Below are 24328 nucleotides of genomic sequence, written 5' to 3' on the forward strand. Positions count from 1 at the left end.
ATTCCTATGTTTCAAGCAATTTGATGGTCTTATTAAATGTGTAAAAAATGTAATTCTTTGAGTTGACAAACTGTATGGAGAGCAATCTTTTTATAACTTACAAGAGTTATGAGTTCTAGAAAGTAGTGCATTTACTGATCAAGTGCCCTTGTTTAAATGTACTTACTTTATTTGGATCACACCTTTCTCGAAAGAAGAAATAAACTCTAAATTATCAGGAAACAATTCAACTGATTTTAGGGGCCTCCTGGGCTTTCAATGCAAATCGCTGAGATCAAAAGCCAGTTTAATAGCCATTATACCTTGGAGCTTTGGAGATATGAGAGTGGGCAGTTTCTTTGTGGCAAAAGAGAGTCATCCCCAGAAACTATTAATATTCTTTGGTCAAAGAAGACTGCCATCAAAGTGGGCTGTAAAGCAAAGCTATTGCTGTTATATCTATCTGCAAATGAAAGGCAACTCTAAAAGAGAAGCAGCCCCAAGGTCCCACCGAGACTTGAACTCGGATCGCTGGATTCAGAGTCCAGAGTGCTAACCATTACACCATGGAACCCACATATTCAGTAGCATGATGCACTTCATTCTGGAAAAACAGAGCACATCAGAGAAAATATGTAATATTCCTATATCATTAGACTCCAGAGGAAGAATTTGATCCAAATGAGACATGAAGCCAATACTTTGCGATTGCACAGCATCCAACAGCAACAGTGCTGCTTCGATATAATATCAGTAAACGGTTACTATAGGTCAGTAAAAATCTTGACTGTGCCCTATATTCTCATTGCCCTTATGAAGCTCTGCTCAACAAGGGTTCCATGGTGTAATGGTTAGCACTTTGGACTTTGAATCCAGCGATCCGAGATCCGAGTTCAAGTCTCGGTGGAACCTCTCTCTTGCTCTAACACACTTTGTCTCCTTGTTGTCTTACATTATAGGCCAAAGATAGTAATATTCATAAGGTTAGTGGTGTAGGGTATTCATTTTCGCTCTCACTCTCTGGCATAACTTTTCATAAAAATCCACTTTTGTGCCTAGCACCTTAACCTTTATGCATTTTTTTTAAATGTATGAACAGTGAGGTCATTCTGAGTCGATGGGCAGATCTGCATCGGAAACATACATAAAAGATTTGAAATTTTCAAACTTAACTCAATGTTAAGAAACATGCTCAATCTGTGACCCAATGGATTCTCTTTTTACTTGAAGATGCAGCAACAACATTAATAATACCATTTTGGGAAAAGCAGCTCTATTGTATCGCCATTCTCTTTCAAAATTGTTAAAGGGTTAATCCTATGAAAAGCGACCACATTCAGAATCAATGATATTAATCAAGCGTCTTAACAGTCTTTACATGTTTGTAAAATGAAGGTATCAGTTTGAGATGAAAAATAGAACGAAGAACACACTTTTCTTAATTCACAAAAGGCCTGAGGTGTATAAATACTGTTTGTACCGACCAAGGGCCCATTCGTGAATGTACTTACTTTAGTTGGATCATACCTTTCTTCAAAGAAGACATCCACAATAAACGATAAGGGAAAGGTTCGACTGATGGTAAACTCTTACAGAGATTTGAATGCAAATTATTGGATTCAACCTCCAGGGTGCTACCATTACACCATGGGTCTTTCACACCACAGAAAGTGGTGGGTTTCATTGTGGCTAAAGAGCGTCATCCATGGAAAATCTTTCTTTTTTCAAATGCACCCAGGGAATAATGCTATGAAAGTGGGCGACACAGCAGCGTCATTGCTATTAAAACAAGACACTGAGAGGAAAACAAATACAGTAATTCCCAAGGTCCCACCGAGATTTGAACTCGGATCGCTGGATTCAGAGTCCAGAGTGCTAACCATTACACCATGGAACCTACATACTTAGTGACATGATGAACGTCATTGCAGCAAAAAAAGAGCCTTTTAGAGAATGTATGCAATATTCTTTTATCTTATGCCTCCAGAGGAAGAATCCTATCCAAATGAGCTGTAAAGCAAAGAGTTTGCTATTGCGCAACAACCAACTAAACAGTTCCACATTTGCATAATATCCGTGGGCTAGGAATATGAGTTTGTTAAAATGATGCATGAGATCTCGATTCTCATTTCTGTTACAACTCTGTCAGGTTGCACCAGCAAGGGGCCCATGGTGTAATGGTTAGCAAAGAACATTACTGAAGGGCCCCTCGGCCAGCCAGAAAGCCAAAATGGAGAGAACGGGCATGAACTGGTTGTGAATGAGCTTCAAAATGCGTTCACAGGTAATTGAACTGGTGATCTCCTCAGTTTATACACCTGGAACTCCTGTCAATAGCAACAGTCGGCAGCTGGGTTGCCAGACATTTCGTCGAAAAAAATTTGTCGACAGGACAATTGGTCGAAACCATTTGGTCGAAAACCAAATGGTCGAATTGCTTTGTTTTTTATTTTCACATTTTTTTTTGGGGGGGGGGGGTTTGGGGGGGTCCCCCCAACCCCCTTTTTTTCTAAAAACCCCTTTTTTTCCCTAAACTACAACCTAAAAAATATATATATAAATAAATAAAAAAATCAACCATTTGGCTTTCGACCAAATTACGTCGACCAAATGTCTTTCGACGAAATGTCTTTCGACGAAATGTCCGGACAGCGCCAGCTGGTCTGTGTCAGTAATGGCAATTTGATTTTGCCATTTTCACAACTCCCTAATAAATGAACAAAATGTTCCATTTGTAGGCACAGTTACATGCTATGGTATGTATACCATGCTTAATAACCACCATAGGAGGCTCAGAGCACCATCCGCATTCTTACGTACAAAACATGTAAGGAAATAATCAGATCTTTTGCTCTGCAGGAGTCAGGCTTCTTTAAAGCCTGACAAAGTGGCAGAGTGCCATTGTAAACTGAGGCATGATGAAACCATGCCCAAGAACCCAGGCAGGTTAAACCCTTCCACTCATGCCCCTAGGCCCCGAACGGCCAGGTTCTATAGACAGGGCAGCTGGCATGGATTATGGACACTTTTAACATAGGGTGGTTTTTCAACCTTATCTCCTCTGGGAGCAAAGCGCTGGACAGGGTTTCCTGTACGTTTTTGAGGTTCGCAGGGATCTATGTGTGGATGTTTCTTGGTGTGAAAAGCATGACACCTTTTGGGGTGACACCAGGCTCTTCTGGGAGTTAATTTGCATAATCTCTACTTTCTATTTTATGTGACATGGGCTGCAGTTACATTGTTCTGTTAATAGAGGGCAACACACAGGTCATAGTTCCAAACACGGGTGCACAGTCTGCTTGCTAGCTTACATTTACAGTTCTATTTGGGATTCACCGCCTTTTCATAAACTGAGTACTCTTCCGGAGTATTTCTAACTTATGTAGGTGTTTTGGGGGTGTTACGTGCCTTTGTATGACTGCTGCAAACCACTTGATATTAGACATTGATTGGAAACGACATAAAAAATCCTGACACATATTGTAAGCGGACATAAAATGACCTATATTAGCTAATATAAGTAAACAGACATCACTCCCCCCTCCCCACAAAAAGGGATGTATGCGTACACAAAAAATAAAAATGAAAAACAAGCAACTACTGCAGTTAAAATCTAAAAATGTAAATTCAGTTACATGATCATGACTCGGAAGGGGAAGTTAAAAAGTAAAAAAACACACGGTAGGAGAGAGGTTAGCTTTACATGCCATGAGGGAGGAAGAGGTCTTCCAAGCACTGTTGTGTATGTTGGTCAATCCCTCTGAAACGCAAAAGGGATGTGCACATAGAAATCAAAGCAGAGTCATCCAGAGAGACTATTTAATTCTTTTTTTTTCAAATTCTCAAAAGGAAGCTGCTATCAAATTGAACTATTCATCACAGCCACTGCTAGGAAATCTATGTGCATAAAATGACAATACACCCAAAGGAAAACAAAATATAGCTATAACATTTCAGATTACTAAATTCAGAGTCCAGCCTACTAACCATTAGACCATGGAACCTAAATACTTCCGCAAATGCTGAACTTCATTATGCCAAAACAGAGGCAGTCAGAAACAATATTTAATATTGCTTAATCATATGCCTCAAGAGGAAGAATTTGATCTACATGCTCTATAAAGCACAGAGATTGCTATAGCACAACGTCAATCGACAACATCGCTGTGTTTGTATGATATCAGTCAATTGGGACTATGAATCTGTAAAAATTGTAAATGTGCTCTATATTGCCATTTCTGATTCAACGCTCTCAGGTGCATCTTGCAAGGGTTCCATGGTGTAATGGTTAGCACTTTGGACTTTGAATCCAACGATCCGAGTTCAAGTCTCGGTGGGACCGTTATCTTGCTCTTACACTCCATTTTCTAATTTCTCAAATTACAATTCAACAGAGTTAATATTCAGAAGTTCAGTCGACTCTCTCTGCACGACATTACATTTAAATGCACTTTGGTGCCTGATACCAATACAGTGATGCAACTACATATCGTTAATGTACAATCCCTAAGGTCAATCAGAGTGGGCACCCAGATATCTCTCAGAAACATTTTCCACAGATGAATAATGTCCAACCTTAACTCTATGAAAAGAAAAATGTACACACTATGTGCAGTAGATTCTCTGCTCACTGGAACATGCAGAAACAACATTGATGTGAAAAGATTGGAAAAAGCCCTATTTTATTAACATTAAAAAATGTTATACAATTATTTTGGTGAATCATATTCACTTTCACAATCATTCCTATGTTTCAAGCAATTTGATGGTCTTATTAAATGTGTAAAAAATGTAATTCTTTGAGTTGACAAACTGTATGGAGAGCAAACTTTTTATAACTTACAAGAGTTATGAGTTCTAGAAAGTAGTGCATTTACTGATCAAGTGCCCTTGTTTAAATGTACTTACTTTATTTGGATCACACCTTTCTCGAAAGAAGAAATAAACTCTAAATTATCAGGAAACAATTCAACTGATTTTAGGGGCCTCCTGGGCTTTCAATGCAAATCGCTGAGATCAAAAGCCAGTTTAATAGCCATTATACCTTGGAGCTTTGGAGATATGAGAGTGGGCAGTTTCTTTGTGGCAAAAGAGAGTCATCCCCAGAAACTATTAATATTCTTTGGTCAAAGAAGACTGCCATCAAAGTGGGCTGTAAAGCAAAGCTATTGCTGTTATATCTATCTGCAAATGAAAGGCAACTCTAAAAGAGAAGCAGCCCCAAGGTCCCACCGAGACTTGAACTCGGATCGCTGGATTCAGAGTCCAGAGTGCTAACCATTACACCATGTAACCCACATATTCAGTAGCATGATGCACTTCATTCTGGAAAAACAGAGCACATCAGAGAAAATATGTAATATTCCTATATCATTAGACTCCAGAGGAAGAAATTGATCCAAATGAGACATGAAGCCAATACTTTGCGATTGCACAGCATCCAACAGCAACAGTGCTGCTTCGATATAATATCAGTAAACGGTTACTATAGGTCAGTAAAAATCTTGACTGTGCCCTATATTCTCATTGCCCTTATGAAGCTCTGCTCAACAAGGGTTCCATGGTGTAATGGTTAGCACTTTGGACTTTGAATCCAGGGATCCGAGTTCAAGTCTCGGTGGAACCTCTCTCTTGCTCTAACACACTTTGTCTCCTTGTTGTCTTAAATTATAGGCCAAAGATAGTAATATTCATAAGGTTAATGGTGTAGGGTATTCATTTTCGCTCTCACTCTCTGGCATAACTTTTCATAAAAATCCACTTTTGTGCCTAGCACCTTAACCTTTATGCATTTTTTTTAAATGTATGAACAGTGAGGTCATTCTGAGTCGATGGGCAGATCTGCATCGGAAACATACATAAAAGATTTGAAATTTTCAAACTTAACTCAATGTTAAGAAACATGCTCAATCTGTGACCCAATGGATTCTCTTTTTACTTGAAGATGCAGCAACAACATTAATAATACCATTTTGGGAAAAGCAGCTCTATTGTATCGCCATTCTCTTTCAAAATTGTTAAAGGGTTAATCCTATGAAAAGCGACCACATTCAGAATCAATGATATTAATCAAGCGTCTTAACAGTCTTTACATGTTTGTAAAATGAAGGTATCAGTTTGAGATGAAAAATAGAACGAAGAACACACTTTTCTTAATTCACAAAAGGCCTGAGGTGTATGAATACTGTTTGTACCGACCAAGGGCCCATTCGTGAATGTACTTACTTTAGTTGGATCATACCTTTCTTCAAAGAAGACATCCACAATAAACGATAAGGGAAAGGTTCGACTGATGGTAAACTCTTACAGAGATTTGAATGCAAATTATTGGATTCAACCTCCAGGGTGCTACCATTACACCATGGGTCTTTCACACCACAGAAAGTGGTGGGTTTCATTGTGGCTAAAGAGCGTCATCCATGGAAAATCTTTCTTTTTTCAAATGCACCCAGGGAATAATGCTATGAAAGTGGGCGACACAGCAGCGTCATTGCTATTAAAACAAGACACTGGGAGGAAAACAAACACAGTAATTCCCAAGGTCCCACCGAGATTTGAACTCGGATCGCTGGATTCAGAGTGCTAACCATTACACCATGGAACCTACATACTTAGTGACATGATGAACGTCATTGCAGCAAAAAAAGAGCCTTTTAGAGAATGTATGCAATATTCTTTTATCTTATGCCTCCAGAGGAAGAATCCTATCCAAATGAGCTGTAAAGCAAAGAGTTTGCTATTGCGCAACAACCAACTAAACAGTTCCACATTTGCATAATATCCGTGGGCTAGGAATATGAGTTTGTTAAAATGATGCATGAGATCTCGATTCTCATTTCTGTTACAACTCTGTCAGGTTGCACCAGCAAGGGGCCCATGGTGTAATGGTTAGCAAAGAACATTACTGAAGGGCCCCTCGGCCAGCCAGAAAGCCAAAATGGAGAGAACGGGCATGAACTGGTTGTGAATGAGCTTCAAAATGCGTTCACAGGTAATTGAACTGGTGATCTCCTCAGTTTATACACCTGGAACTCCTGTCAATAGCAACAGTCGGCAGCTGGGTTGCCAGACATTTCGTCGAAAAAAATTTGTCGACAGGACAATTGGTCGAAACCATTTGGTCGAAAACCAAATGGTCGAATTGCTTTGTTTTTTATTTTCACATTTTTTTTGGGGGGGGGTTTGGGGGGGTCCCCCCAACCCCCTTTTTTTCTAAAAACCCCTTTTTTTCCCTAAACTACAACCTAAAAAATATATATATAAATAAATAAAAAAATCGACCATTTGGCTTTCGACCAAATTACGTCGACCAAATGTCTTTCGACGAAATGTCTTTCGACGAAATGTCCGGACAGCGCCAGCTGGTCTGTGTCAGTAATGGCAATTTGATTTTGCCATTTTCACAACTCCCTAATAAATGAACAAAATGTTCCATTTGTAGGCACAGTTACATGCTATGGTATGTATACCATGCTTAATAACCACCATAGGAGGCTCAGAGCACCATCCGCATTCTTACGTACAAAACATGTAAGGAAATAATCAGATCTTTTGCTCTGCAGGAGTCAGGCTTCTTTAAAGCCTGACAAAGTGGCAGAGTGCCATTGTAAACTGAGGCATGATGAAACCATGCCCAAGAACCCAGGCAGGTTAAACCCTTCCACTCATGCCCCTAGGCCCCGAACGGCCAGGTTCTATAGACAGGGCAGCTGGCATGGATTATGGACACTTTTAACATATAGAGGTTTTTCAACCTTATCTCCTCTGGGAGCAAAGCGCTGGACAGGGTTTCCTGTACGTTTTTGAGGTTCGCAGGGATCTATGTGTGGATGTTTCTTGGTGTGAAAAGCATGACACCTTTTGGGGTGACACCAGGCTCTTCTGGGAGTTAATTTGCATAATCTCTACTTTCTATTTTATGTGACATGGGCTGCAGTTACATTGTTCTGTTAATAGAGGGCAACACACAGGTCATAGTTCCAAACAGGGGTGCACAGTCTGCTTGCTAGCTTACATTTACAGTTCTATTTGGGATTCACCGCCTTTTCATAAACTGAGTACTCTTCCGGAGTATTTCTAACTTATGTAGGTGTTTTGGGGGTGTTACGTGCCTTTGTATGACTGCTGCAAACCACTTGATATTAGACATTGATTGGAAACGACATAAAAAATCCTGACACATATTGTAAGCGGACATAAAATGACCTATATTAGCTAATATAAGTAAACAGACATCACTCCCCCCTCCCCACAAAAAGGGATGTATGCGTACACAAAAAATAAAAATGAAAAACAAGCAACTACTGCAGTTAAAATCTAAAAATGTAAATTCAGTTACATGATCATGACTCGGAAGGGGAAGTTAAAAAGTAAAAAAACACACGGTAGGAGAGAGGTTAGCTTTACATGCCATGAGGGAGGAAGAGGTCTTCCAAGCACTGTTGTGTATGTTGGTCAATCCCTCTGAAACGCAAAAGGGATGTGCACATAGAAATCAAAGCAGAGTCATCCAGAGAGACTATTTAATTCTTTTTTTTTCAAATTCTCAAAAGGAAGCTGCTATCAAATTGAACTATTCATCACAGCCACTGCTAGGAAATCTATGTGCATAAAATGACAATACACCCAAAGGAAAACAAAATATAGCTATAACATGTCAGATTACTAAATTCAGAGTCCAGCCTACTAACCATTAGACCATGGAACCTAAATACTTCCGCAAATGCTGAACTTCATTATGCCAAAACAGAGGCAGTCAGAAACAATATTTAATATTGCTTAATCATATGCCTCAAGAGGAAGAATTTGATCTACATGCTCTATAAAGCACAGAGATTGCTATAGCACAACGTCAATCGACAACATCGCTGTGTTTGTATGATATCAGTCAATTGGGACTATGAATCTGTAAAAATTGTAAATGTGCTCTATATTGCCATTTCTGATTCAACGCTCTCAGGTGCATCTTGCAAGGGTTCCATGGTGTAATGGTTAGCACTTTGGACTTTGAATCCAACGATCCGAGTTCAAGTCTCGGTGGGACCGTTATCTTGCTCTTACACTCCATTTTCTAATTTCTCAAATTACAATTCAACAGAGTTAATATTCAGAAGTTCAGTCGACTCTCTCTGCACGACATTACATTTAAATGCACTTTGGTGCCTGATACCAATACAGTGATGCAACTACATATCGTTAATGTACAATCCCTAAGGTCAATCAGAGTGGGCACCCAGATATCTCTCAGAAACATTTTCCACAGATGAATAATGTCCAACCTTAACTCTATGAAAAGAAAAATGTACACACTATGTGCAGTAGATTCTCTGCTCACTGGAACATGCAGAAACAACATTGATGTGAAAAGATTGGAAAAAGCCCTATTTTATTAACATTAAAAAATGTTATACAATTATTTTGGTGAATCATATTCACTTTCACAATCATTCCTATGTTTCAAGCAATTTGATGGTCTTATTAAATGTGTAAAAAATGTAATTCTTTGAGTTGACAAACTGTATGGAGAGCAAACTTTTTATAACTTACAAGAGTTATGAGTTCTAGAAAGTAGTGCATTTACTGATCAAGTGCCCTTGTTTAAATGTACTTACTTTATTTGGATCACACCTTTCTCGAAAGAAGAAATAAACTCTAAATTATCAGGAAACAATTCAACTGATTTTAGGGGCCTCTTGGGCTTTCAATGCAAATCGCTGAGATCAAAAGCCAGTTTAATAGCCATTATACCTTGGAGCTTTGGAGATATGAGAGTGGGCAGTTTCTTTGTGGCAAAAGAGAGTCATCCCCAGAAACTATTAATATTCTTTGGTCAAAGAAGACTGCCATCAAAGTGGGCTGTAAAGCAAAGCTATTGCTGTTATATCTATCTGCAAATGAAAGGCAACTCTAAAAGAGAAGCAGCCCCAAGGTCCCACCGAGACTTGAACTCGGATCGCTGGATTCAGAGTCCAGAGTGCTAACCATTACACCATGGAACCCACATATTCAGTAGCATGATGCACTTCATTCTGGAAAAACAGAGCACATCAGAGAAAATATGTAATATTCCTATATCATTAGACTCCAGAGGAAGAATTTGATCCAAATGAGACATGAAGCCAATACTTTGCGATTGCACAGCATCCAACAGCAACAGTGCTGCTTCGATATAATATCAGTAAACGGTTACTATAGGTCAGTAAAAATCTTGACTGTGCCCTATATTCTCATTGCCCTTATGAAGCTCTGCTCAACAAGGGTTCCATGGTGTAATGGTTAGCACTTTGGACTTTGAATCCAGCGATCCGAGTTCAAGTCTCGGTGGAACCTCTCTCTTGCTCTAACACACTTTGTCTCCTTGTTGTCTTAAATTATAGGCCAAAGATAGTAATATTCATAAGGTTAATGGTGTAGGGTATTCATTTTCGCTCTCACTCTCTGGCATAACTTTTCATAAAAATCCACTTTTGTGCCTAGCACCTTAACCTTTATGCATTTTTTTTAAATGTATGAACAGTGAGGTCATTCTGAGTCGATGGGCAGATCTGCATCGGAAACATACATAAAAGATTTGAAATTTTCAAACTTAACTCAATGTTAAGAAACATGCTCAATCTGTGACCCAATGGATTCTCTTTTTACTTGAAGATGCAGCAACAACATTAATAATACCATTTTGGGAAAAGCAGCTCTATTGTATCGCCATTCTCTTTCAAAATTGTTAAAGGGTTAATCCTATGAAAAGCGACCACATTCAGAATCAATGATATTAATCAAGCGTCTTAACAGTCTTTACATGTTTGTAAAATGAAGGTATCAGTTTGAGATGAAAAATAGAACGAAGAACACACTTTTCTTAATTCACAAAAGGCCTGAGGTGTATAAATACTGTTTGTACCGACCAAGGGCCCATTCGTGAATGTACTTACTTTAGTTGGATCATACCTTTCTTCAAAGAAGACATCCACAATAAACGATAAGGGAAAGGTTCGACTGATGGTAAACTCTTACAGAGATTTGAATGCAAATTATTGGATTCAACCTCCAGGGTGCTACCATTACACCATGGGTCTTTCACACCACAGAAAGTGGTGGGTTTCATTGTGGCTAAAGAGCGTCATCCATGGAAAATCTTTCTTTTTTCAAATGCACCCAGGGAATAATGCTATGAAAGTGGGCGACACAGCAGCGTCATTGCTATTAAAACAAGACACTGGGAGGAAAACAAACACAGTAATTCCCAAGGTCCCACCGAGATTTGAACTCGGATCGCTGGATTCAGAGTGCTAACCATTACACCATGGAACCTACATACTTAGTGACATGATGAACGTCATTGCAGCAAAAAAAGAGCCTTTTAGAGAATGTATGCAATATTCTTTTATCTTATGCCTCCAGAGGAAGAATCCTATCCAAATGAGCTGTAAAGCAAAGAGTTTGCTATTGCGCAACAACCAACTAAACAGTTCCACATTTGCATAATATCCGTGGGCTAGGAATATGAGTTTGTTAAAATGATGCATGAGATGTCGATTCTCATTTCTGTTACAACTCTGTCAGGTTGCACCAGCAAGGGGCCCATGGTGTAATGGTTAGCAAAGAACATTACTGAAGGGCCCCTCGGCCAGCCAGAAAGCCAAAATGGAGAGAACGGGCATGAACTGGTTGTGAATGAGCTTCAAAATGCGTTCACAGGTAATTGAACTGGTGATCTCCTCAGTTTATACACCTGGAACTCCTGTCAATAGCAACAGTCGGCAGCTGGGTTGCCAGACATTTCGTCGAAAAAAATTTGTCGACAGGACAATTGTCGAAAACCAAATGGTCGAATTGCTTTGTTTTTTATTTTCACATTTTTTGGGGGGGGGGTTTGGGGGGGTCCCCCCAACCCCCTTTTTTTCTAAAAACCCCTTTTTTTCCCTAAACTACAACCTAAAAAATATATATATAAATAAATAAAAAAATCGACCATTTGGCTTTCGACCAAATTACGTCGACCAAATGTCTTTCGACGAAATGTCTTTCGACGAAATGTCCGGACAGCGGCAGCTGGTCTGTGTCAGTAATGGCAATTTGATTTTGCCATTTTCACAACTCCCTAATAAATGAACAAAATGTTCCATTTGTAGGCACAGTTACATGCTATGGTATGTATACCATGCTTAATAACCACCATAGGAGGCTCAGAGCACCATCCGCATTCTTACGTACAAAACATGTAAGGAAATAATCAGATCTTTTGCTCTGCAGGAGTCAGGCTTCTTTAAAGCCTGACAAAGTGGCAGAGTGCCATTGTAAACTGAGGCATGATGAAACCATGACCAAGAACCCAGGCAGGTTAAACCCTTCCACTCATGCCCCTAGGCCCCGAACGGCCAGGTTCTATAGACAGGGCAGCTGGCATGGATTATGGACACTTTTAACATAGGGTGGTTTTTCAACCTTATCTCCTCTGGGAGCAAAGCGCTGGACAGGGTTTCCTGTACGTTTTTGAGGTTCGCAGGGATCTATGTGTGGATGTTTCTTGGTGTGAAAAGCATGACACCTTTTGGGGTGACACCAGGCTCTTCTGGGAGTTAATTTGCATAATCTCTACTTTCTATTTTATGTGACATGGGCTGCAGTTACATTGTTCTGTTAATAGAGGGCAACACACAGGTCATAGTTCCAAACAGGGGTGCACAGTCTGCTTGCTAGCTTACATTTACAGTTCTATTTGGGATTCACCGCCTTTTCATAAACTGAGTACTCTTCCGGAGTATTTCTAACTTATGTAGGTGTTTTGGGGGTGTTACGTGCCTTTGTATGACTGCTGCAAACCACTTGATATTAGACATTGATTGGAAACGACATAAAAAATCCTGACACATATTGTAAGCGGACATAAAATGACCTATATTAGCTAATATAAGTAAACAGACATCACTCCCCCCTCCCCACAAAAAGGGATGTATGCGTACACAAAAAATAAAAATGAAAAACAAGCAACTACTGCAGTTAAAATCTAAAAATGTAAATTCAGTTACATGATCATGACTCGGAAGGGGAAGTTAAAAAGTAAAAAAACACACGGTAGGAGAGAGGTTAGCTTTACATGCCATGAGGGAGGAAGAGGTCTTCCAAGCACTGTTGTGTATGTTGGTCAATCCCTCTGAAACGCAAAAGGGATGTGCACATAGAAATCAAAGCAGAGTCATCCAGAGAGACTATTTAATTCTTTTTTTTTCAAATTCTCAAAAGGAAGCTGCTATCAAATTGAACTATTCATCACAGCCACTGCTAGGAAATCTATGTGCATAAAATGACAATACACCCAAAGGAAAACAAAATATAGCTAGAACATGTCAGATTACTAAATTCAGAGTCCAGCCTACTAACCATTAGACCATGGAACCTAAATACTTCCGCAAATGCTGAACTTCATTATGCCAAAACAGAGGCAGTCAGAAACAATATTTAATATTGCTTAATCATATGCCTCAAGAGGAAGAATTTGATCTACATGCTCTATAAAGCACAGAGATTGCTATAGCACAACGTCAATCGACAACATCGCTGTGTTTGTATGATATCAGTCAATTGGGACTATGAATCTGTAAAAATTGTAAATGTGCTCTATATTGCCATTTCTGATTCAACGCTCTCAGGTGCATCTTGCAAGGGTTCCATGGTGTAATGGTTAGCACTTTGGACTTTGAATCCAACGATCCGAGTTCAAGTCTCGGTGGGACCGTTATCTTGCTCTTACACTCCATTTTCTAATTTCTCAAATTACAATTCAACAGAGTTAATAATCAGAAGTTCAGTCGACTCTCTCTGCACGACATTACATTTAAATGCACTTTGGTGCCTGATACCAATACAGTGATGCAACTACATATCGTTAATGTACAATCCCTAAGGTCAATCAGAATGGGCACCCAGATATCTCTCAGAAACATTTTCCACAGATGAATAATGTCCAACCTTAACTCTATGAAAAGAAAAATGTACACACTATGTGCAGTAGATTCTCTGCTCACTGGAACATGCAGAAACAACATTGATGTGAAAAGATTGGAAAAAGCCCTATTTTATTAACATTAAAAAATGTTATACAATTATTTTGGTGAATCATATTCACTTTCACAATCATTCCTATGTTTCAAGCAATTTGATGGTCTTATTAAATGTGTAAAAAATGTAATTCTTTGAGTTGACAAACTGTATGGAGAGCAAACTTTTTATAACTTACAAGAGTTATGAGTTCTAGAAAGTAGTGCATTTACTGATCAAGTGCCCGTGTTTAAATGTACTTACTTTATTTGGATCACACCTTTCTCGAAAGAAGAAATAAACTCTAAATTATCAGGAAACAATTCAACTGATTTTAGGGGCCTCCTGGGCTTTCAATGCAAATCGCTGAGATCAAAAGCCAGTTTAATAGCCATTATACCTTGGAGCTTTGGAGATATGAGAGTGGGCAGTTTCTTTGTGGCAAAAGAGAGTCATCCCCAGAAACTATTAATATTCTTTGGTCAAAGAAGACTGCCATCAAAGTGGGCTGTAAAGCAAAGCTATTGCTGTTATATCTATCTGCAAATGAAAGGCAACTCTAAAAGAGAAGCAGCCCCAAGGTCCCACCGAGACTTGAACTCGGATCGCTGGATTCAGAGTCCAGAGTGCTAACCATTACACCATGGAACCCACATATTCAGTAGCATGATGCACTTCATTCTGGAAAAACAGAGCACATCAGAGAAAATATGTAATATTCCTATATCATTAGACTCCAGAGGAAGAATTTGATCCAAATGAGACATGAAGCCAATACTTTGCGATTGCACAGCATCCAACAGCAACAGTGCTGCTTCGATATAATATCAGTAAACGGTTACTATAGGTCAGTAAAAATCTTGACTGTGCCCTATATTCTCATTGCCCTTATGAAGCTCTGCTCAACAAGGGTTCCATGGTGTAATGGTTAGCACTTTGGACTTTGAATCCAGCGATCCGAGTTCAAGTCTCGGTGGAACCTCTCTCTTGCTCTAACACACTTTGTCTCCTTGTTGTCTTAAATTATAGGCCAAAGATAGTAATATTCATAAGGTTAATGGTGTAGGGTATTCATTTTCGCTCTCACTCTCTGGCATAACTTTTCATAAAAATCCACTTTTGTGCCTAGCACCTTAACCTTTATGCATTTTTTTTAAATGTATGAACAGTGAGGTCATTCTGAGTCGATGGGCAGATCTGCATCGGAAACATACATAAAAGATTTGAAATTTTCAAACTTAACTCAATGTTAAGAAACATGCTCAATCTGTGACCCAATGGATTCTCTTTTTACTTGAAGATGCAGCAACAACATTAATAATACCATTTTGGGAAAAGCAGCTCTATTGTATCGCCATTCTCTTTCAAAATTGTTAAAGGGTTAATCCTATGAAAAGCGACCACATTCAGAATCAATGATATTAATCAAGCGTCTTAACAGTCTTTACATGTTTGTAAAATGAAGGTATCAGTTTGAGATGAAAAATAGAACGAAGAACACACTTTTCTTAATTCACAAAAGGCCTGAGGTGTATAAATACTGTTTGTACCGACCAAGGGCCCATTCGTGAATGTACTTACTTTAGTTGGATCATACCTTTCTTCAAAGAGGACATCCACAATAAACGATAAGGGAAAGGTTCGACTGATGGTAAACTCTTACAGAGATTTGAATGCAAATTATTGGATTCAACCTCCAGGGTGCTACCATTACACCATGGGTCTTTCACACCACAGAAAGTGGTGGGTTTCATTGTGGTTAAAGAGCGTCATCCATGGAAAATCTTTCTTTTTTCAAATGCACCCAGGGAATAATGCTATGAAAGTGGGCGACACAGCAGCGTCATTGCTATTAAAACAAGACACTGGGAGGAAAACAAACACAGTAATTCCCAAGGTCCCACCGAGATTTGAACTCGGATCGCTGGATTCAGAGTCCAGAGTGCTAACCATTACACCATGGAACCTACATACTTAGTGACATGATGAACGTCATTGCAGCAAAAAAAGAGCCTTTTAGAGAATGTATGCAATATTCTTTTATCTTATGCCTCCAGAGGAAGAATCCTATCCAAATGAGCTGTAAAGCAAAGAGTTTGCTATTGCGCAACAACCAACTAAACAGTTCCACATTTGCATAATATCCGTGGGCTAGGAATATGAGTTTGTTAAAATGATGCATGAGATCTCGATTCTCATTTCTGTTACAACTCTGTCAGGTTGCACCAGCAAGGGGCCCATGGTGTAATGGTTAGCAAAGAACATTACTGAAGGGCCCCTCGGCCAGCCAGAAAGCCAAAATGGAGAGAACGAGCATGAACTGGTTGTGAATGAGCTTCAAAATGCGTTCACAGGTAATTGAACTGGTGATCTCCTCAGTTTATACACCTGGAACTCCTGTCAATAGCAACAGTCGGCAGCTGGGTTGCCAGACATTTCGTCGAAAAAAATTTGTCGACAGGACAATTGGTCGAAACCATTTGGTCGAAAACCAAATGGTCGAATTGCTTTGTTTTTTATTTTCACATTTTTTTTGGGGGGGGGGTTTGGGGGGGTCCCCCCAACCCCCTTTTTTTCTAAAAACCCCTTTTTTTCCCTAAACTACAACCTAAAAAATATATATATAAATAAATAAAAAAATCGACCATTTGGCTTTCGACCAAATTACGTCGACCAAATGTCTTTCGACGAAATGTCTTTCGACGAAATGTCCGGACAGCGGCAGCTGGTCTGTGTCAGTAATGGCAATTTGATTTTGCCATTTTCACAACTCCCTAATAAATGAACAAAATGTTCCATTTGTAGGCACAGTTACATGCTATGGTATGTATACCATGCTTAATAACCACCATAGGAGGCTCAGAGCACCATCCGCATTCTTACGTACAAAACATGTAAGGAAATAATCAGATCTTTTGCTCTGCAGGAGTCAGGCTTCTTTAAAGCCTGACAAAGTGGCAGAGTGCCATTGTAAACTGAGGCATGATGAAACCATGCCCAAGAACCCAGGCAGGTTAAACCCTTCCACTCATGCCCCTAGGCCCCGAACGGCCAGGTTCTATAGACAGGGCAGCTGGCATGGATTATGGACACTTTTAACATAGGGTGGTTTTTCAACCTTATCTCCTCTGGGAGCAAAGCGCTGGACAGGGTTTCCTGTACGTTTTTGAGGTTCGCAGGGATCTATGTGTGGATGTTTCTTGGTGTGAAAAGCATGACACCTTTTGGGGTGACACCAGGCTCTTCTGGGAGTTAATTTGCATAATCTCTACTTTCTATTTTATGTGACATGGGCTGCAGTTACATTGTTCTGTTAATAGAGGGCAACACACAGGTCATAGTTCCAAACAGGGGTGCACAGTCTGCTTGCTAGCTTACATTTACAGTTCTATTTGGGATTCACCGCCTTTTCATAAACTGAGTACTCTTCCGGAGTATTTCTAACTTATGTAGGTGTTTTGGGGGTGTTACGTGCCTTTGTATGACTGCTGCAAACCACTTGATATTAGACATTGATTGGAAACGACATAAAAAATCCTGACACATATTGTAAGCGGACATAAAATGACCTATATTAGCTAATATAAGTAAACAGACATCACTCCCCCCTCCCCACAAAAAGGGATGTATGCGTACACAAAAAATAAAAATGAAAAACAAGCAACTACTGCAGTTAAAATCTAAAAATGTAAATTCAGTTACATGATCATGACTCGGAAGGGGAAGTTAAAAAGTAAAAAAACACACGGTAGGAGAGAGGTTAGCTTTACATGCCATGCGGGAGGAAGAGGTCTTCCAAGCACTGTTGTGTATGTTGGTCAATCCCTCTGAAACGCAAAAGGGATGTGCACATAGAAATCAAAGCAGAGTCATCCAGAGAGACTATTTAATTCTTTTTTTTTCAAATTCTCAAAAGGAAGCTGCTATCAAATTGAACTATTCATCACAGCCACTGCTAGGAAATCTATGTGCATAAAATGACAATACACCCAAAGGAAAACAAAATATAGCTATAACATGTCAGATTACTAAATTCAGAGTCCAGCCTACTAACCATTAGACCATGGAACCTAAATACTTCCGCAAATGCTGAACTTCATTATGCCAAAACAGAGGCAGTCAGAAACAATATTTAATATTGCTTAATCATATGCCTCAAGAGGAAGAATTTGATCTACATGCTCTATAAAGCACAGAGATTGCTATAGCACAACGTCAATCGACAACATCGCTGTGTTTGTATGATATCAGTCAATTGGGACTATGAATCTGTAAAAATTGTAAATGTGCTCTATATTGCCATTTCTGATTCAACGCTCTCAGGTGCATCTTGCAAGGGTTCCATGGTGTAATGGTTAGCACTTTGGACTTTGAATCCAACGATCCGAGTTCAAGTCTCGGTGGGACCGTTATCTTGCTCTTACACTCCATTTTCTAATTTCTCAAATTACAATTCAACAGAGTTAATATTCAGAAGTTCAGTCGACTCTCTCTGCACGACATTACATTTAAATGCACTTTGGTGCCTGATACCAATACAGTGATGCAACTACATATCGTTAATGTACAATCCCTAAGGTCAATCAGAGTGGGCACCCAGATATCTCTCAGAAACATTTTCCACAGATGAATAATGTCCAACCTTAACTCTATGAAAAGAAAAATGTACACACTATGTGCAGTAGATTCTCTGCTCACTGGAACATGCAGAAACAACATTGATGTGAAAAGATTGGAAAAAGCCCTATTTTATTAACATTAAAAAATGTTATACAATTATTTTGGTGAATCATATTCACTTTCACAATCATTCCTATGTTTCAAGCAATTTGATGGTCTTATTAAATGTGTAAAAAATGTAATTCTTTGAGTTGACAAGCTGTATGGAGAGCAAACTTTTTATAACTTACAAGAGTTATGAGTTCTAGAAAGTAGTGCATTTACTGATCAAGTGCCCTTGTTTAAATGTACTTACTTTATTTGGATCACACCTTTCTCGAAAGAAGAAATAAACTCTAAATTATCAGGAAACAATTCAACTGATTTTAGGGGCCTCCTGGGCTTTCAATGCAAATCGCTGAGATCAAAAGCCAGTTTAATAGCCATTATACCTTGGAGCTTTGGAGATATGAGAGTGGGCAGTTTCTTTGTGGCAAAAGAGAGTCATCCCCAGAAACTATTAATATTCTTTGGTCAAAGAAGACTGCCATCAAAGTGGGCTGTAAAGCAAAGCTATTGCTGTTATATCTATCTGCAAATGAAAGGCAACTCTAAAAGAGAAGCAGCCCCAAGGTCCCACCGAGACTTGAACTCGGATCGCTGGATTCAGAGTCCAGAGTGCTAACCATTACACCATGGAACCCACATATTCAGTCGCATGATGCACTTCATTCTGGAAAAACAGAGCACATCAGAGAAAATATGTAATATTCCTATATCATTAGACTCCAGAGGAAGAATTTGATCCAAATGAGACATGAAGCCAATACTTTGCGATTGCACAGCATCCAACAGCAACAGTGCTGCTTCGATATAATATCAGTAAACGGTTACTATAGGTCAGTAAAAATCTTGACTGTGCCCTATATTCTCATTGCCCTTATGAAGCTCTGCTCAACAAGGGTTCCATGGTGTAATGGTTAGCACTTTGGACTTTGAATCCAGCGATCCGAGTTCAAGTCTCGGTGGAACCTCTCTCTTGCTCTAACACACTTTGTCTCCTTGTTGTCTTAAATTATAGGCCAAAGATAGTAATATTCATAAGGTTAGTGGTGTAGGGTATTCATTTTCGCTCTCACTCTCTGGCATAACTTTTCATAAAAATCCACTTTTGTGCCTAGCACCTTAACCTTTATGCATTTTTTTTAAATGTATGAACAGTGAGGTCATTCTGAGTCGATGGGCAGATCTGCATCGGAAACATACATAAAAGATTTGAAATTTTCAAACTTAACTCAATGTTAAGAAACATGCTCAATCTGTGACCCAATGGATTCTCTTTTTACTTGAAGATGCAGCAACAACATTAATAATACCATTTTGGGAAAAGCAGCTCTATTGTATTGCCATTCTCTTTCAAAATTGTTAAAGGGTTAATCCTATGAAAAGCGACCACATTCAGAATCAATGATATTAATCAAGCGTCTTAACAGTCTTTACATGTTTGTAAAATGAAGGTATCAGTTTGAGATGAAAAATAGAACGAAGAACACACTTTTCTTAATTCACAAAAGGCCTGAGGTGTATAAATACTGTTTGTACCGACCAAGGGCCCATTCGTGAATGTACTTACTTTAGTTGGATCATACCTTTCTTCAAAGAAGACATCCACAATAAACGATAAGGGAAAGGTTCGACTGATGGTAAACTCTTACAGAGATTTGAATGCAAATTATTGGATTCAACCTCCAGGGTGCTACCATTACACCATGGGTCTTTCACACCACAGAAAGTGGTGGGTTTCATTGTGGCTAAAGAGCGTCATCCATGGAAAATCTTTCTTTTTTCAAATGCACCCAGGGAATAATGCTATGAAAGTGGGCGACACAGCAGCGTCATTGCTATTAAAACAAGACACTGAGAGGAAAACAAACACAGTAATTCCCAAGGTCCCACCGAGATTTGAACTCGGATCGCTGGATTCAGAGTCCAGAGTGCTAACCATTACACCATGGACCCTACATACTTAGTGACATGATGAACGTCATTGCAGCAAAAAAAGAGCCTTTTAGAGAATGTATGCAATATTCTTTTATCTTATGCCTCCAGAGGAAGAATCCTATCCAAATGAGCTGTAAAGCAAAGAGTTTGCTATTGCGCAACAACCAACTAAACAGTTCCACATTTGCATAATATCCGTGGGCTAGGAATATGAGTTTGTTAAAATGATGCATGAGATCTCGATTCTCATTTCTGTTACAACTCTGTCAGGTTGCACCAGCAAGGGGCCCATGGTGTAATGGTTAGCAAAGAACATTACTGAAGGGCCCCTCGGCCAGCCAGAAAGCCAAAATGGAGAGAACGGGCATGAACTGGTTGTGAATGAGCTTCAAAATGCGTTCACAGGTAATTGAACTGGTGATCTCCTCAGTTTATACACCTGGAACTCCTGTCAATAGCAACAGTCGGCAGCTGGGTTGCCAGACATTTCGTCGAAAAAAATTTGTCGACAGGACAATTGGTCGAAACCATTTGGTCGAAAACCAAATGGTCGAATTGCTTTGTTTTTTATTTTCAAATTTTTTTTTTGGGGGGGGGGTTTGGGGGGGGTCCCCCCAACCCCCTTTTTTTCCAAAAACCCCTTTTTTTCCCTAAACTACAACCTAAAAAATATATATATAAATAAATAAAAAAATCGACCATTTGGCTTTCGACGAAATCACGTCGACCAAATGTCTTTCGACCAAATGTCTTTCGACGAAATGTCCGGACAGCGCCAGCTGGTCTGTGTCAGTAATGGCAATTTGATTTTGCCATTTTCACAACTCCCTAATAAATGAACAAAATGTTCCATTTGTAGGCACAGTTACATGCTATGGTATGTATACCATGCTTAATAACCACCATAGGAGGCTCAGAGCACCATCCGCATTCTTACGTACAAAACATGTAAGGAAATAATCAGATCTTTTGCTCTGCAGGAGTCAGGCTTCTTTAAAGCCTGACAAAGTGGCAGAGTGCCATTGTAAACTGAGGCATGATGAAACCATGCCCAAGAACCCAGGCAGGTTAAACCCTTCCACTCATGCCCCTAGGCCCCGAACGGCCAGGTTTTATAGACAGGGCAGCTGGCATGGATTATGGACACTTTTAACATAGGGTGGTTTTTCAACCTTATCTCCTCTGGGAGCAAAGCGCTGGACAGGGTTTCCTGTACGTTTTTGAGGTTCGCAGGGATCTATGTGTGGATGTTTCTTGGTGTGAAAAGCATGACACCTTTTGGGGTGACACCAGGCTCTTCTGGGAGTTAATTTGCATAATCTCTACTTTCTATTTTATGTGACATGGGCTGCAGTTACATTGTTCTGTTAATAGAGGGCAACACACAGGTCATAGTTCCAAACAGGGGTGCACAGTCTGCTTGCTAGCTTACATTTACAGTTCTATTTGGGATTCACCGCCTTTTCATAAACTGAGTACTCTTCCGGAGTATTTCTAACTTATGTAGGTGTTTTGGGGGTGTTACGTGCCTTTGTATGACTGCTGCAAACCACTTGATATTAGACATTGATTGGAAACGACATAAAAAATCCTGACACATATTGTAAGCGGACATAAAATGACCTATATTAGCTAATATAAGTAAACAGACATCACTCCCCCCTCCCCACAAAAAGGGATGTATGCGTACACAAAAAATAAAAATGAAAAACAAGCAACTACTGCAGTTAAAATCTAAAAATGTAAATTCAGTTACATGATCATGACTCGGAAGGGGAAGTTAAAAAGTAAAAAAACACACGGTAGGAGAGAGGTTAGCTTTACATGCCATGAGGGAGGAAGAGGTCTTCCAAGCACTGTTGTGTATGTTGGTCAATCCCTCTGAAACGCAAAAGGGATGTGCACATAGAAATCAAAGCAGAGTCATCCAGAGAGACTATTTAATTCTTTTTTTTTCAAATTCTCAAAAGGAAGCTGCTATCAAATTGAACTATTCATCACAGCCACTGCTAGGAAATCTATGTGCATAAAATGACAATACACCCAAAGGAAAACAAAATATAGCTATAACATGTCAGATTACTAAATTCAGAGTCCAGCCTACTAACCATTAGACCATGGAACCTAAATACTTCCGCAAATGCTGAACTTCATTATGCCAAAACAGAGGCAGTCAGAAACAATATTTAATATTGCTTAATCATATGCCTCAAGAGGAAGAATTTGATCTACATGCTCTATAAAGCACAGAGATTGCTATAGCACAACGTCAATCGACAACATCGCTGTGTTTGTATGATATCAGTCAATTGGGACTATGAATCTGTAAAAATTGTAAATGTGCTCTATATTGCCATTTCTGATTCAACGCTCTCAGGTGCATCTTGCAAGGGTTCCATGGTGTAATGGTTAGCACTTTGGACTTTGAATCCAACGATCCGAGTTCAAGTCTCGGTGGGACCGTTATCTTGCTCTTACACTCCATTTTCTAATTTCTCAAATTACAATTCAACAGAGTTAATATTCAGAAGTTCAGTCGACTCTCTCTGCACGACATTACATTTAAATGCACTTTGGTGCCTGATACCAATACAGTGATGCAACTACATATCGTTAATGTACAATCCCTAAGGTCAATCAGAGTGGGCACCCAGATATCTCTCAGAAACATTTTCCACAGATGAATAATGTCCAACCTTAACTCTATGAAAAGAAAAATGTACACACTATGTGCAGTAGATTCTCTGCTCACTGGAACATGCAGAAACAACATTGATGTGAAAAGATTGGAAAAAGCCCTATTTTATTAACATTAAAAAATGTTATACAATTATTTTGGTGAATCATATTCACTTTCACAATCATTCCTATGTTTCAAGCAATTTGATGGTCTTATTAAATGTGTAAAAAATGTAATTCTTTGAGTTGACAAACTGTATGGAGAGCAAACTTTTTATAACTTACAAGAGTTATGAGTTCTAGAAAGTAGTGCATTTACTGATCAAGTGCCCTTGTTTAAATGTACTTACTTTATTTGGATCACACCTTTCTCGAAAGAAGAAATAAACTCTAAATTATCAGGAAACAATTCAACTGATTTTAGGGGCCTCCTGGGCTTTCAATGCAAATCGCTGAGATCAAAAGCCAGTTTAATAGCCTATACCTTGGAGCTTTGGAGATATGAGAGTGGGCAGTTTCTTTGTGGCAAAAGAGAGTCATCCCCAGAAACTATTAATATTCTTTGGTCAAAGAAGACTGCCATCAAAGTGGGCTGTAAAGCAAAGCTATTGCTGTTATATCCATCTGCAAATGAAAGGCAACTCTAAAAGAGAAGCAGCCCCAAGGTCCCACCGAGACTTGAACTCGGATCGCTGGATTCAGAGTCCAGAGTGCTAACCATTACACCATGGAACCCACATATTCAGTAGCATGATGCACTTCATTCTGGAAAAACAGAGCACATCAGAGAAAATATGTAATATTCCTATATCATTAGACTCCAGAGGAAGAATTTGATCCAAATGAGACATGAAGCCAATACTTTGCGATTGCACAGCATCCAACAGCAACAGTGCTGCTTCGATATAATATCAGTAAACGGTTACTATAGGTCAGTAAAAATCTTGACTGTGCCCTATATTCTCATTGCCCTTAT

General features: G+C 39.3%; 19 non-coding genes across 19 annotated transcripts; 10 read left to right on the top strand and 9 right to left on the bottom strand.

Moving 5' to 3' along the window:
* Nucleotides 1-481: 481 nt before the first annotated feature.
* TRNAQ-CUG (transfer RNA glutamine (anticodon CUG)) lies at nucleotides 482-553 on the bottom strand. Its single transcript has one exon. It is a non-coding gene; the product is annotated as a tRNA-Gln (tRNA).
* Nucleotides 554-812: 259 nt separating this feature from the next.
* On the top strand, nucleotides 813-891 carry TRNAQ-UUG (transfer RNA glutamine (anticodon UUG)). The gene has a single exon. It is a non-coding gene; the product is annotated as a tRNA-Gln (tRNA).
* Nucleotides 892-1804: 913 nt separating this feature from the next.
* TRNAQ-CUG (transfer RNA glutamine (anticodon CUG)) lies at nucleotides 1805-1876 on the bottom strand. The gene has a single exon. It is a non-coding gene; the product is annotated as a tRNA-Gln (tRNA).
* Nucleotides 1877-4249: 2373 nt separating this feature from the next.
* Nucleotides 4250-4321, top strand: TRNAQ-UUG (transfer RNA glutamine (anticodon UUG)). The gene has a single exon. It is a non-coding gene; the product is annotated as a tRNA-Gln (tRNA).
* Nucleotides 4322-5202: 881 nt separating this feature from the next.
* Nucleotides 5203-5274, bottom strand: TRNAQ-CUG (transfer RNA glutamine (anticodon CUG)). Its single transcript has one exon. It is a non-coding gene; the product is annotated as a tRNA-Gln (tRNA).
* Nucleotides 5275-5533: 259 nt separating this feature from the next.
* Nucleotides 5534-5605, top strand: TRNAQ-UUG (transfer RNA glutamine (anticodon UUG)). Its single transcript has one exon. It is a non-coding gene; the product is annotated as a tRNA-Gln (tRNA).
* Nucleotides 5606-8952: 3347 nt separating this feature from the next.
* TRNAQ-UUG (transfer RNA glutamine (anticodon UUG)) lies at nucleotides 8953-9024 on the top strand. The gene has a single exon. It is a non-coding gene; the product is annotated as a tRNA-Gln (tRNA).
* An 881-nt stretch (nucleotides 9025-9905) lies between these two features.
* On the bottom strand, nucleotides 9906-9977 carry TRNAQ-CUG (transfer RNA glutamine (anticodon CUG)). The gene has a single exon. It is a non-coding gene; the product is annotated as a tRNA-Gln (tRNA).
* Nucleotides 9978-10236: 259 nt separating this feature from the next.
* Nucleotides 10237-10308, top strand: TRNAQ-UUG (transfer RNA glutamine (anticodon UUG)). Its single transcript has one exon. It is a non-coding gene; the product is annotated as a tRNA-Gln (tRNA).
* A 3331-nt stretch (nucleotides 10309-13639) lies between these two features.
* TRNAQ-UUG (transfer RNA glutamine (anticodon UUG)) lies at nucleotides 13640-13711 on the top strand. The gene has a single exon. It is a non-coding gene; the product is annotated as a tRNA-Gln (tRNA).
* An 881-nt stretch (nucleotides 13712-14592) lies between these two features.
* TRNAQ-CUG (transfer RNA glutamine (anticodon CUG)) lies at nucleotides 14593-14664 on the bottom strand. The gene has a single exon. It is a non-coding gene; the product is annotated as a tRNA-Gln (tRNA).
* Nucleotides 14665-14923: 259 nt separating this feature from the next.
* On the top strand, nucleotides 14924-14995 carry TRNAQ-UUG (transfer RNA glutamine (anticodon UUG)). Its single transcript has one exon. It is a non-coding gene; the product is annotated as a tRNA-Gln (tRNA).
* Nucleotides 14996-15908: 913 nt separating this feature from the next.
* Nucleotides 15909-15980, bottom strand: TRNAQ-CUG (transfer RNA glutamine (anticodon CUG)). The gene has a single exon. It is a non-coding gene; the product is annotated as a tRNA-Gln (tRNA).
* Nucleotides 15981-18350: 2370 nt separating this feature from the next.
* Nucleotides 18351-18422, top strand: TRNAQ-UUG (transfer RNA glutamine (anticodon UUG)). Its single transcript has one exon. It is a non-coding gene; the product is annotated as a tRNA-Gln (tRNA).
* An 881-nt stretch (nucleotides 18423-19303) lies between these two features.
* On the bottom strand, nucleotides 19304-19375 carry TRNAQ-CUG (transfer RNA glutamine (anticodon CUG)). The gene has a single exon. It is a non-coding gene; the product is annotated as a tRNA-Gln (tRNA).
* Nucleotides 19376-19634: 259 nt separating this feature from the next.
* On the top strand, nucleotides 19635-19706 carry TRNAQ-UUG (transfer RNA glutamine (anticodon UUG)). Its single transcript has one exon. It is a non-coding gene; the product is annotated as a tRNA-Gln (tRNA).
* A 913-nt stretch (nucleotides 19707-20619) lies between these two features.
* TRNAQ-CUG (transfer RNA glutamine (anticodon CUG)) lies at nucleotides 20620-20691 on the bottom strand. The gene has a single exon. It is a non-coding gene; the product is annotated as a tRNA-Gln (tRNA).
* Nucleotides 20692-23064: 2373 nt separating this feature from the next.
* TRNAQ-UUG (transfer RNA glutamine (anticodon UUG)) lies at nucleotides 23065-23136 on the top strand. The gene has a single exon. It is a non-coding gene; the product is annotated as a tRNA-Gln (tRNA).
* Nucleotides 23137-24015: 879 nt separating this feature from the next.
* Nucleotides 24016-24087, bottom strand: TRNAQ-CUG (transfer RNA glutamine (anticodon CUG)). The gene has a single exon. It is a non-coding gene; the product is annotated as a tRNA-Gln (tRNA).
* Between the last annotated feature and the right edge of the window lie 241 nt (nucleotides 24088-24328).

The sequence above is a fragment of the Ambystoma mexicanum genome, chromosome 5p, assembly GCF_040938575.1.
Source record: "Ambystoma mexicanum isolate Mex_15411 chromosome 5p, UKY_AmexF1_1, whole genome shotgun sequence".
NCBI classification, from domain to species: Eukaryota; Metazoa; Chordata; class Amphibia; order Caudata; family Ambystomatidae; genus Ambystoma; species Ambystoma mexicanum.